The sequence below is a fragment of the Trachemys scripta genome, chromosome 6, assembly GCF_013100865.1.
Source record: "Trachemys scripta elegans isolate TJP31775 chromosome 6, CAS_Tse_1.0, whole genome shotgun sequence".
NCBI lineage: Eukaryota > Metazoa > Chordata > Testudines > Emydidae > Trachemys > Trachemys scripta.
In genome coordinates, this window is record NC_048303.1 from 94,949,949 (window position 1) to 94,962,468 (window position 12,520).

The 12,520-nt window shown below is 43.0% G+C and overlaps 1 protein-coding gene across 3 annotated transcripts in view; it reads left to right on the plus strand.

Moving 5' to 3' along the window:
- The first annotated feature begins 534 nt into the window (after positions 1-534).
- Positions 535-12,520, plus strand: part of GCNT1 (glucosaminyl (N-acetyl) transferase 1) — a 28,977-nt gene continuing 16,991 nt past the window's right edge. For 2 of the 3 annotated variants that reach the window (XM_034774430.1, XM_034774432.1), the window contains exon 1: positions 535-756. The gene's annotated coding sequence lies outside the window, so the exon portion shown is untranslated. Of the gene's footprint in view, positions 757-951; positions 1,140-12,520 lie in introns of those variants that run through there. The other variant, XM_034774431.1, reaches the window with a different exon arrangement.

Consider the following 12,520-nt stretch of genomic DNA (forward strand, 5'->3'; position numbering starts at 1 on the left):
CAGGGAAGTCTGTGCTGCTTCTCTTCATAGAATTGCGGGAAGCCTGCAGGAGAGAAGCTCTCCTCCCGAGAAGCGGAGCCTTGTAGAAAACACACAAATATAAATCCCTTACCATGTCAAGTGTGGAAGTAGTGAAGCTGGGGATAGGTGAGTCTCTGGGGAGTGATGTATTTCGGGAATGAGGACTTTTAGGGATATGGGTGAGTTTGGGGGTAGCAGCTATGACAGGGTATTGGGGGGGCATAGAGGACTGGGAAGGGGGTAGCAGTGGCTGCAAGGGAGCCTTTGGGGGGACACAGAGGACTTTGGGAACCTACCTAGCAGTGGCTGTGAGAGGCGATGCAAAGGACTGTGGGAGTGGGAGCAGCAGTGGCAGGGGGCGGAGCGGGGTGTCTGGGAAGTGGAGCTCTTTGGGGGGCGGCTCTGGTTGCTGGGTGGGGGGCAGCGCTAGTGAAGGGGAACCTCGGAAGCGCCTTGATTGGCTGATCGCTTGAGCAAGGCCATGCCCATCCACCCCCGTTCCGAGCCGCTGGCGGTGTAGCGGGCAGGGGATATAACGAGGCGGGGCGCTCAGAAGCGCCTCTCGGTGAGGGAAAGGAAGTGCTTCCAGCCTCCTGCAAGGGGCGGGCGTTCTCACTCCCCCGGCGTTGGTTGGAGGCTGGGGGAAGTTTGTCTCCGCTGATGCTAGCCCGGCTCAGCTCGTAGCTGAGCAGCAGCAGCTCGCGTTGCTCCTGAGCCACCGGCCGCTTGCTCCAGGTAACTGCTCGGGCCCCTTTCCTCCGGCTCCCCGCGGGCCGGGCTGTGCCAGTCGCGTCCGACGGAGTCTGGCAGGGCTGCTGGCTGCCGCGCCTCTCCGGCTGCGCTGCGGTGGGAGGAGGGGTGGCTGGAGCGCACTCCCTAGGTTGCAGCGGGTCGGGGGCGGGGTGTCGTTTGTTCCCAGCCCGGGCTTTACTCCAGCCAGCCCCTCTTTGTTCGGTCGCCTGACCCGGGCGCCCTGCTTGGGTCCGGCAGAAGTTGGTCCAGTTAAAGGTCTTCCCTCGCCCACCTGGGTTCTCCATTGACTGGAACACAAGGGTGGTGGAGCCAGGGACCGAGCCCCATCCTGGGTAGCTGAGTCTGTTTGGCCGGGGCAGGCGGTGGTGAGTGAAATGGACGGTCTGTTTCGGTTTGTAAGCCTCCCTTGGTGGAACTCGCATGTTGTTGTAAAGGGCTGCGGGATAACACTTTTTGGTTCTTCGCTTGTCCTGGTAGAAACAAGAACCGCTCCAATGTGAAAAAGTAGCAATAGGGAGCTTTTTAATAACTGCCCCGGCTCCAGTTTCTGGGCCAACGGTTCGTGCTCTATCTCCCTGGTATTATTCTTACTTGGAAAAAACACTCTTTCTCCACAGCACTATGAAGTAGAAGCTATTTTAATGAAGTTGAAATTTACCAGGTTGTTCATCTGCTATTGTCCGAAAAAAATATTTCTGGAAACTTTGTTCTGTTTCAAATAGGAGTGCTTTTAGCCGTTTAACTAATGGGTCTCCAGGTTTGTTGTTGTTTCTAACACTGTTGGCAACTTGAATGAATGAATAAATCGGGTGAACCGTACAACAGTCAATCTTCTCCGCATATGAAACCTTGCAGAGGTATAACAGACTTTTTACATGAACTTTTTTTGATCTAAGGTTAAACAATAATAACCCCTTTATTTCTGGGATTTCTGCAAACATTGCTATCTACTTTGAGCCAGGCCTACATAATATTATTTAAGGGCTAAAACATCTTGACAATGGGCATGGGTTAGAGAACAGACTTCTTATTTTTAAGGAATAGCTTCCTGTTTTCTGTCAAGGTTGGTGAAACAGAGCAGAGTCTGAAGAAACAGATTTGAGGGCAACAGTTTAGAAGGTTCTAAGTGGCTTTCTGGGATCTAAGCCTGGTGAGTGGTTTCAAACCTTAACAGGCAGCTCAGTATAACACTGGCATCTTGCCCCCTTTTCAAGGCTGTTCTGAAAAGTAAATCTTTTTGCTGGAAGGCAGTAAGGTCAATGACTTTTAAAGAGCAGTATGAGTTACCTGTTTGGAGTATTTGCAATTCCAAACAGGTTTCTTAAATAGGGGGTTTCAGGTAGCTGATTTCAAGTTTGGCAAGAAATAACACAGAGGCTCTGTGGAACCAGAAAAGGGTTTTTAGCACTGTAGCTGTTGGATATTTTGTCATTGAGCTGAAACCTCTCTTGTCTTTAAAAGACGATAAACACTTTCTGCCTCTGTGAAGTAGGGAAAAAATGTACTAGTGATGGAAGTCAAGTTATAGTACAAAAATTTTTGTCAGAAGGTAAATATTTTGGAAATATATATGTTACTACTTAACTTTCTATCCTCTTTGGGAGTCTCCAGTGCCCTGTAAGGTTCACAACTCTTTCCCACTCTAACCTTTCTAGTGTCCTCAGATGTCAGATAATGAGGTGGTACCAGAAAGAATCTGTACCATCAGTGATGGGCTTCAGTTGCTTGGGGCACTTCCAGTTGAGTGATATGTAACACTCCTTTCCCTGAGGCTAAGCACATCTCAGAGAATTTTTCAATGCTCCATTAGCCTGGTTGAGGATAAGACAAAGATCAGAGGCCAAAAATCTGCTGTTTTTACACCAACTACTAACTTCAGTGAAGTAGACTGCTCAGTGGGACTAACTACATGAATAAAAATGTTCACCAGTTTGAGCAAAGGGCTTAGAATCTGCCCTGCTGATTTTACACTGGTATGCTGGAGCAAAATTCAGTTCTTAAAATCTTTCATCACAGGGGAGAATTTCCTACCTGTCTTTCAGACAAAGCTTTTAAAACCTTCCTCTTGCCACCCCTCCCCCCCAAAAAAGAAATCTAAAGGTTCTATTCGAACTGCAGCATGTCAGATTTCAGTAATTTAACTTCCTAGAACTGCTGCTGCTACTGAGGGCTTGTCTACACTGTGACTTGTCCAAAAATTTTGTCTTTCACAGGTACTTAAAGCCCCCCCATAAAAAAGTCCCCCCAAGACAAAAGTTTTGCTGATGCAAGTGGCAGTGTGAACGTGGCTTTGTTGGCAGGGCGACAAACCTAAAGCCGCGTTGGAAGTATTTTGTCCTCAAAATGCTGACAAAATATCGATAGAGAACATTTACACATGCTGACTTTTAGGGACAAGGCTGTGTCGACACAGCCTTGTTGCTAAAAGCTCCATTGTGTAGACAAGCCCATAGGAGAGGTAATTCCCCAGGAATTCAGCATGCCAATTAGCAGCATTGATGTAGTTTATCAGATACTTGTCAGCATTATTCAGTTCCAGGAAAGCTTACTGTGGTTTTTAACCTTATCACTAAAAATAGCATAAGGAAACTAATTGGGATCCTTAATTAAACAAACAAAAGTAAAAGTGAGGGAGAGGAAAATTGAAAGCAGAAAAAAGTATCTCCATACCCTTCAACAGAATATAGAGCCTTTCAGAATGCCAATAGCATCCAATGAGCCAGAGTTTTGCAAAACACATAAATGCTATCCTGGAAAAGTCTGGCTTGCTGACAATAAAATTTTCTAAAATTTCATTTAATCTATGATAATTGTTCACCTCTTTCATAAGGTTTTAGGCATTCTTCACTTATGCATGTGCAAGTATGCTGCAAATGTCTGTTAGGAGGGCAATAACAGTAAGGCAAGCACAGTTTTCCATATAGAGAAAACTGGAAGTTTTCACTTGCGTCTGATGAAGTGAGCATTCACCCACGAAAGCTTATGCTCCAATACTTCTGCTAGTCTTAAAGGTGCCACAGGACTCTGTTGCTTTTTACAGATTCAGACTAACACGGCTACCCCTCTGATACATGAAAGTTTTCAGATAACTTTTGTTTTGTTTTAAGTATGGTTTGCCTGTGGATGCTAAGAATGGGCCAACACAGATTTGCATGATCATGCGTTCAAAGAAATACTTTGGGACAGGTGGGTTACATAAAATGTCTAATTTCAAAGCTGTGTTTTCTTATTAAGTTAATGTAGGGTTACCATACGTCCGAATTTTCCCAGACATGTCCGGCTTTTTGGGCTCCAAATCCCCATCTGGGGGGAAATCCCAAAAAGCCGGACATGTCCGGGAGAATCGGGACATGCGGGGCCGGGGGCGGCGGGGCGGGGTGGCGGGGCCAGGGGGTGCTGAGCGGGCCGGGGGTGCTCGGCCTGGGGCCGGGCCCGGGGCCGGCACCCCAGGGCCCGAGCCGACCCAGGCTGGAGATGCCGGGGGGGGCCAGACTGGGCCGTGCCTCCTCCCCCCACACTCCCCTTACTTGCTTCAGGCTTCCCGTGAATCAAATGTTCGCGGGAAGCAGGGGAGGGGGTGGAGTTGGGGAGGGGGCGGGGCCCCATGGAGTGTCCTCCTTTTGGAGGATCAAAATATGGTAACCCTAGTTAATGAGACTTCTATTTCTTGCACTGTTTTTAACTGTCTTCAATTGGTGTATAAGAGGATGATAGACCTGTGTGAATAACTGATTTCTTCAGTTTGCTGGCAGTCCGAAAAGTCAAAAGAGAGAGTGGTTTGGGTTGAACTGAAATGTTTGGGCATTTTCAATAAATCAAAAAAAAAATCATTTCATTTAATCCAAAACAAAACATTTAGGTTTGGAGAATTTTAGCCTTTTTTTAAAATAAAAGCAAAATAAATGAAGAGCTGGATAAGATGGTGGTGGTGCTGGTACCTTGCCTCTCTCCTGTTTACCCAATAGCCTTGTGGTTAGGGCACTCCCCTGAGATATGGGATTCAAACTGCTCTGTAGCAGGGACTAGCCAATGGGCCCTACAGAAAAGGGTGAAATCCTGACTCCATTAAAGTCCATGGCAAAAAGTTTCATTCATTTTAATGAAGCCAGGATTTCACCCCAGATATCTGGATATGCACCTTATAAGAATCTAGATTTTGAGAGTGAGGGGCAATATTAATTTAAAGAAACTCATATTTGCTGCTTACCTCCCAGGTGCAAGAAGTATGGATTTGTATTTGACAGTTGTATCTTTTAGCATTGCTGCAATTAAAGTTGGAGGTACCTATGTGATGTTATTGACATAAACTGGGACCGTATAGATCATTGTTGCAACCAAGGTCCTGTAGTGGCACCCAAATCTTGTATAAAGGGGGTCAAATGGGGTGTCTAGGACAAGGTTATGGTTTACTGGTTATGATTATGCTGTCTATATGTGTGTATCAGTTTTGTAGTCGAAGTTATGAATATTGGCTCTATACTGTCTGTATGGCAAACTTATGCTATGCTTCTGGGTGACATCCCAGACAAGCTGAGATTAGCTCTGCCTAGCCTGCTTGATGGCCCATTAAGGACCATCAGCTATACAATGGACCCATTGAGGGAAGGCAGATACGCCTTGTAACTCAGCAAAGTATGCAGGGACTGGCCCATGTGACTCCAGACTCCATTTTGCTGTAATTTTCCACAGTAAGAACAAAGAGGTGTTCTTACACCTGGAAAAGACTATATAAGGCTGATGCCTCATCTCCATCTTGTCTTCAATCCTGCTTCATACCTCTGGAGGAACTTTGCTACAAGCTGAAGCTTTGAACAAAGGACTGAGGACCCATCCCAGCGGGGGATATATTCCAGAGACTTGATTTGAACCTGCAGTTTATTCCATCGCTGCTGCAAGCCTGAACCAAGAACTTTGCCATTACTGTATGTAATTGATTCCATTTAACCAATCCTAACTCTCATCTCTATCTTTTTCCTTTTACGAATAAACCTTTAGATTTTAGATTCTAAAGGATTGGCAGCAGCGTGATTTGTGGGTAATACCTGATTTGTATATTGACCTGGGTCTGGGGCTTGGTCCTTTGGGATCAGGGGAACCTTTTTTCTTTTACTGGGGTATTGGTTTTCATAACCATTTGTCCCCATAACGAGTGGCACTGGTGGGAGTACTGGGAAACTGGAGTGTCTAAGGAGATTGCTTGTGAGACTTGCGGTTAGCCAGTGGGGTGAGACCGAAGTCCTCCTAGTCTGGCTGGTTTGGTTTGCCTTAGAGGTGGAAAAAACCCCAGCCTTGGGCTGTAACTGCCCTATTTGAGCAATTTGTCCTGAGTTGGCACTCTCAGTTGGGTTCCGCCAGAACCGCATTGTCACAACCTACATTAGAAATTTTTTTGGAAGGAAAAAATCCCCACTGTTTCTACTGTTGGTGTAGCTCTACTGGTGCGAGCACTGGTGTAGAAAGGGGTCTTAAACACCATGTTAGGGTAGTCAATGTTTTAAACAATGTCCTCTAACTAGGCTTAAAAAAGAAGGCCTATCCAGCATTGTACTTAGGGCACCAGTGGCCACTGACATATTATCTAAACTAGCTCTCTCACTAGTGATATTTTAGCAGTAATTCCTTTTATATAGATAAGGACACTGTGTTGGTGTATATAATGGCCATTGCCTGACAGAAAGGGTCAATATTTATTTTTTAAAGCTTAACGCCTTGTCTTTGTTGCTAAAAAACGCATACCTTTTACCTTGCAGTAACTATTGTGTGAGAGAGATCCTGAAGTGAAAACCACAGTGAAAATGAGCCACTCTTCCTTATGATAAAACTAGGGCTGTCAAGCGATTAAAAAAATTTTTTTTTAAATCCTGCGATTAAACAATAATAGAATACTATTTATTTAAATATTCTGGGTGTTTTCTACATTTCAAATATATTGATTTCAATTGCAATACAAAATACAAAGTGTACAGTGCTCACTTTATGTTTTTATTACAAATATTTGTGCTATAAAAAAATATTATTTTTCAGTTCTCATACAAGTACTGTAGTGCAATCTCTTTATCATGAAAGTTGAACTTGCTGTTGTAGCTGGTGTTGCAAGATACTTACGTGCCAGATGCAATAAAGATTCATATGCCCCTTCATCTTCAACCACCATTCCAGAGGACATGTGTCCGTGCTGATGATGGGTTCTACTCGCTAACGATCCAAAGCAGTGCAGACCAGTGCATGTTCACATTCACCATCTGAGTCATATGCCACCAGCAGAAGGTTGATTTTCTTTTTTGATGGTTCGGGTTCTGTAGTTTCCGCATTGGAGTGTTGGTCTTTTAAGACTTCTGAAAGCATGTTTCACACCTCGTCCCTCTCAGATTTTGGAAGGCACTTCAGATTCTTAAACCTTGGGTTGAGTGCTGTAGCTATCTTTAGAAATCTCCTATTGGTACCTTCTTTGTGTTTTGTCAAATCTGCAGTGAAAGTGTTCTTAAAAAGGAACAATATGTGCTGTGTCATCATCCGAGACTGCTATAATATGAAATACATGTCAGAATGTGGGTAAAACAGAGCAGGAGACATACCCCAAGGAGTTCAGTCAAAATTTAATTAATGCATTATTTTTTTAACAAGCATCATCGGCATGGAAGCATGTCCTCTGGAATGGTGGCCGAAGCATAAAAAGGAAAACAAATGTTTAGCATATCTGGCATGTAAATACCTTGCAATGCCAGCTACAAAAGTGCCATGCAAATGCCTGTTCTCACTTGCAGGTGACATTGTAAATAAAAAGCCAGCAGCAGTGTCTCCCATAAATATAAACAACCTTGTTTGTCTTAGTGATTGGCTGAATAAAAAGTAGGACAGAGTGGACTTGTAGGCCCTAAAGTTTTACTTTGTTTTGTTTTTGAGTGCAGTTATGTAACCAAAAAAAAAATCTACATTTGTAAGTTGCACTTTCATGATAGAGATTGCATTATGGTACTTGTATGAGGTGAATTGAAAAATATTTCTTATTTTTACAGTGCAAATATTTGTAATAAAAATAATATAAAGTGAGCACTGTACACGTTATATTCTGTGTAATTAAAATCAATATATTTGAAAATGTAGAAAAACATCCAAAAATAGTTGTTAAATTTCAATTGATATTCTATTAACAGTGTGATTGAAACTGATTAATCATGATTAAGTTTTTTTTAATAGTGATTCATTTTTTGAGTTAATCTGTGATTAATCAGTAGCCCTACATAAAACAAAAGTGTCTTGTCTTCACTGTGGTTTTCACCTCAAAATAGCTCAGATACATTAGATAGGGCAAGGTAAAAAATAAATTTTTTTAAGCAGTGAAGACAAGGGCATGTTCTTCAGGAAAGGGCCTGTTCTCTATGACCTTGTCTCCACTAGTGTCTTGTTCTTAAATTTCCCACTGTTCTGGCAGGTGCAGCTCTACCAGCACAAACAGTAGTGTAGACAAGGCACTGGTAACTGCATATTAACTTTTGGTGTTGTCTAGACCCTGTTCTGAGCAGGATCAGATGATGCAATAGTTAAAATACCCACTGTCAGTCTGTTATTACTTTTGGCATAGCTGCTCTTGGTGGAGTTGCACTGATAGCTGCAGTAATGGAAAATTAAGAGGAAAATGTCTAGTGTAACTAGACGTTGATCCAATAAAATATATTACCTCACCCCCATCCCACCCTTGTCTCCTCCTTTTGGGTTGGACTAATCAGATGCTGTTCTACAGCTGCATCATAGAATACATTTTCCTGAACCAATCCTATAGTCCCAAGATTTATAAAACATGAGCTATCTCCCTCCTCCCCTATAACTGCCTTTTTAATATCTTAAAAAAACAGACTCAAGCATCTTTCCTGCCATGTAACACTTTTACACAGGTGCTTATAATGATTAAAACCATAAGCAGGGCTGGCTCCAGGCACCAGCTTAACAAGCAGGTGCTTGGGGCAGCCAAGGGAGAGGGGCAGCACCTGCGGCAATTTAGGGGCAGCAGGTCCCTCACTCCCTCTAGGAGCGAAGGACCTGCCACTGAACTGCTGCCACCGATCGCGGCTTTTTTTTTGCTTGGGGCGGCAGAAATGCTGGAGCCGGCCTTGACCATAAGCCCTTAGTAACAAACAGTTTTTAAAAAAAATTTCCTATACTTTTGGTGAGGACAATTTGAAGCTGCAGCAAAAGCAGCTTTGTTAGCCAGTGAATTAGGGATAAGGAAGGCTGTTAGCTGTCCAGAACATAGAAGAGAAAAGAGGTTTGTTTCTTTTCAAATTTTTGAACAAAAGCTTGTAAAAGTTGTATCCTTTTTTGTAAAGGAATAAAACTCTATTTTATAATCACTTGAAAAGACAAGCCCTTTATTTATAGGTGTTTTATTAAAACACGAGCATACAGAAACAGCCCAGGGTTAAAACCACAGACAACTAGTTTATCAAAGTAAATTATAGTAATAAGTTTTCCCCTATGCTTTTGCTAACATTGATTATTTTTTAGTGAGGACAATTTGAAGAAGCCTTTCTAAATTAGTGGATTAGGCTGGTCTTTCAAAGAGGTTTTCTTTTCTATCTGAAGACACATCCCTTCATTTAGCACTTTTGCATATGTGTTTCAACAAAAAATGAGCACACAGAAGCATCCGAGGGTTAAAACCACGGACAAACTGTTTCTAAAAGTAATTTATAGTGATAAAGTGTATATAATTCACTGAGTATCAATGGACTTCCTTTTGTTTTGTTTGTCCTCAGTACATAGTAGCGGTAGGCACTGAAGCTGTTTAACCTACTAAGTAACAGCAGCTTGAAACTGACATGATTGTTTCATTGTTACTACTCAGAAAGCTTTTGAGCAGTAATGGAAATTACCATTTTTTAGGGCTTATTTACACTTGGAAATTTCTGAAATAGCTATTCTAAAATAATTCCCCACATGGACCTTTATTATTCCAGAATAGCTATTTTGGTAAATTTCCAAGTCTACTTATCCTTACCAATGCTGCTGCTGTTTCACTGAGACATAAGCAGGAGCACCACAGCATTCTATCTGCAGACTCAGGAAGACAGGACTGCATTGGTTTATACTCTGTTTCTATCTGGAAGACTATCCTGGTAAATATATATGAATGACTCTAAGAGCTCCTTTATGCCAGTTGGCAAAGGACACGTGCAATACACTGTTGTCAGAATATTTAGCCAAATAGTATCTTGTAAGTTATCGTATAATTAGTTACATATGGGACATTAATATCATTCTGTGTTGTATGTATGGTTAGTGTGTAAAGGGTTATGTAAGTATGCTGGAAACATGTTACTAAAATATGACCAGACAAGGCAATCTGAGTGGATAAACAGGTTTATTCCACACAAAGGAATGTGGATTTGCCAGTGTCTCTGGTATACAAAGCTTGAACCTGGCAATGAAAGTATATGTGCATCTAAGGTAAACCAAGTAGTCAAACCAACAGAAAGAGCTAGTTCACAATGAGATGAAGACAGCATGCATGTGCTCACCAGCAGGGGAGAAGAACTTTTTTTTCTGGGGATACTCTTCAAAAGAATACATTTCAAAGGTTTACGGGACTATAAGAAGAAGGGGAGGGAAGCCCTTAGTTATCCATCACTTAAGGGACAAAAGAAGCCAGCGTTCTTGGAAACTGTGGAAGGTGAATCTTTCAGCTGTGTGAGTTGAAGATGCTGAGAACTGACTAGTGAGAAATTGCCTGAGACCAGGATAGTAAACTGTTACATTTTAAATGCTAGGAAGTATGTATTTTTTTTACTTTTTGTTTGTAAATATAGCTTTTTTCTCTTGCTTATTATCACTTAAATCTGGTCTTAAGTTTATTACTAATGTTTAGTTTTATTATTAACTATGTCAATGTTGTGTGTTAAATTGGAACGTGTCCTCCTCAGTGAGCCAGTAGGCTGGTCCAGGTATATCGTCTCTTTGGAGACAGTGGACTTCATAGTTTATGTGACTGTTCAGTGAGACAAAGTGGACACTACAGAAAGACCTCTCTGGGAGAACTTGGGAAATGGAGTTCACTGAATGTAACCTGAAAGGTAAGATTTAGACTGGCAGTGTCTCAAGGAGTTTTCTGACAAGGCAGACTGTTGTGGCATAGATTATAAATTGTCTATAAACAAGTTTAGTCTGGAAATTACTCCTGTGATGGTTAGAAACCTTCACCTAAAGTTCTGGAACAGCCTTCCAAGGGGAGCAGTAGGCCCAATAATCCTAATAGTATTCAAGACTGAGCTTGATAAGTTTATGAAGGGGATGCTAAATCAGACTACCTACAATGGCATGTAGCTGATCTGTGACTGTTAATAGCAAATATCTCTGACCATTGATGGGACACGTGAATGGGAGAGTTACTACAGAGAATTCTTTTCCAGATGTCTGGCTGTTGGGTGTTGCTGACATGCTTGGGTTCTAGCTGACTACCATATTGGGGGGCCAGGAAGGAATTCTCCTCTAGGTCAGATTGGCAGTGACACCCTGAGGGGTTTTTTGCCTTCCTCTGCAACATGTGGCAACAGTTAAAAGTAGAGTGAGTTGCAGAGAATCCATCATTTAAAGTCTTTAAATTCTGATTTGAGAACTTCAGTAACACAGCCAGATATTATAGGGCTATTACAGGAGAGGATCAGCGAGGCTCTGTGGCCTGCAATGTGCAGAAGATTAGACTAGATCATGATGGTACCTTCTAGCCGTTGAGTCGGAGTCTTTGAGAGCTGTCTTAAGCTATGTCTACACTATGCAACTTTTAGCGACACAGCTGTGTCACTAAAAGGTGCAGTGTAGCTGCTGTTTGTCAGCAGGAGAGACATCTCCCGCTGACAAAGCACAGTTCACACTGGCGCTTTTTGTCTGTAAAATTTTTATTGCTCAGGGGGAGAGGGAAGCTTCACACCCCTGAATGACAAATGTTTTTACTGACGAAAGTCCAGTGTAGACAGGAGAGGCACCAGGGTTTTTGGTACCCTAGGCAGGGGTCCTTCGGTGCTCTCAGTCGTCGTCGGCAGCAGTTCTGCGGCGGGGGGGTGTCGTTCCATGCTCCTGGTTTTCGGGGCACTTCGGTGGTGGGTCCCAGAGTGAGTGAAGGACCCGCTGCAGGATTGCCACCGGAGCACAGAAGGACCGCCCACTGCCGAATTGCCGCCAAGGGCAGCAAAATACTCCCCCCCCCCCCCCCCACACACACACATCCTAGGTGGTCGCCTAAATGGAAGCGCTGGCCCTGAGTGTAGACAAACCTTTGTTTCAGCTCCAGCAAAGCTCTCTAAGGCAAAGAGGTAACACAATGGGTTACAGTTTTGGGCTCCCAGAGGAGAGCATCACAATATATGGGCTAGAAATATAACTTTAATCCAAATTTAAGTTTGTTTGTTTGTTTTTGTTTTTAAAACTAATACTTAAATCCTGCCAAAATGGTGGTGTAGAGTCCCTTACTTACAAGGCACACTTATCTGCAATGGTGAATTGATATTTTAGGCCTGCTCTACACTACAAAGTTACGTTGATATAAGCTGCCTTGTGTCAACCTTCTTGTGCATGTGTCTCCACTTAAGATGGCTCATTACACCAACATAATAACACCACTTCAATGAGCAGTGCTGAGCCAAGATTGATATACGGCGTTTGACATTGCGTTACTATGTCGACCCTAACAATCCTCCAGTAGCAGCTTTCCCTTAATGCCCAACGACTGCTCTGGTCTTCATTGTGAAGCCCTTCC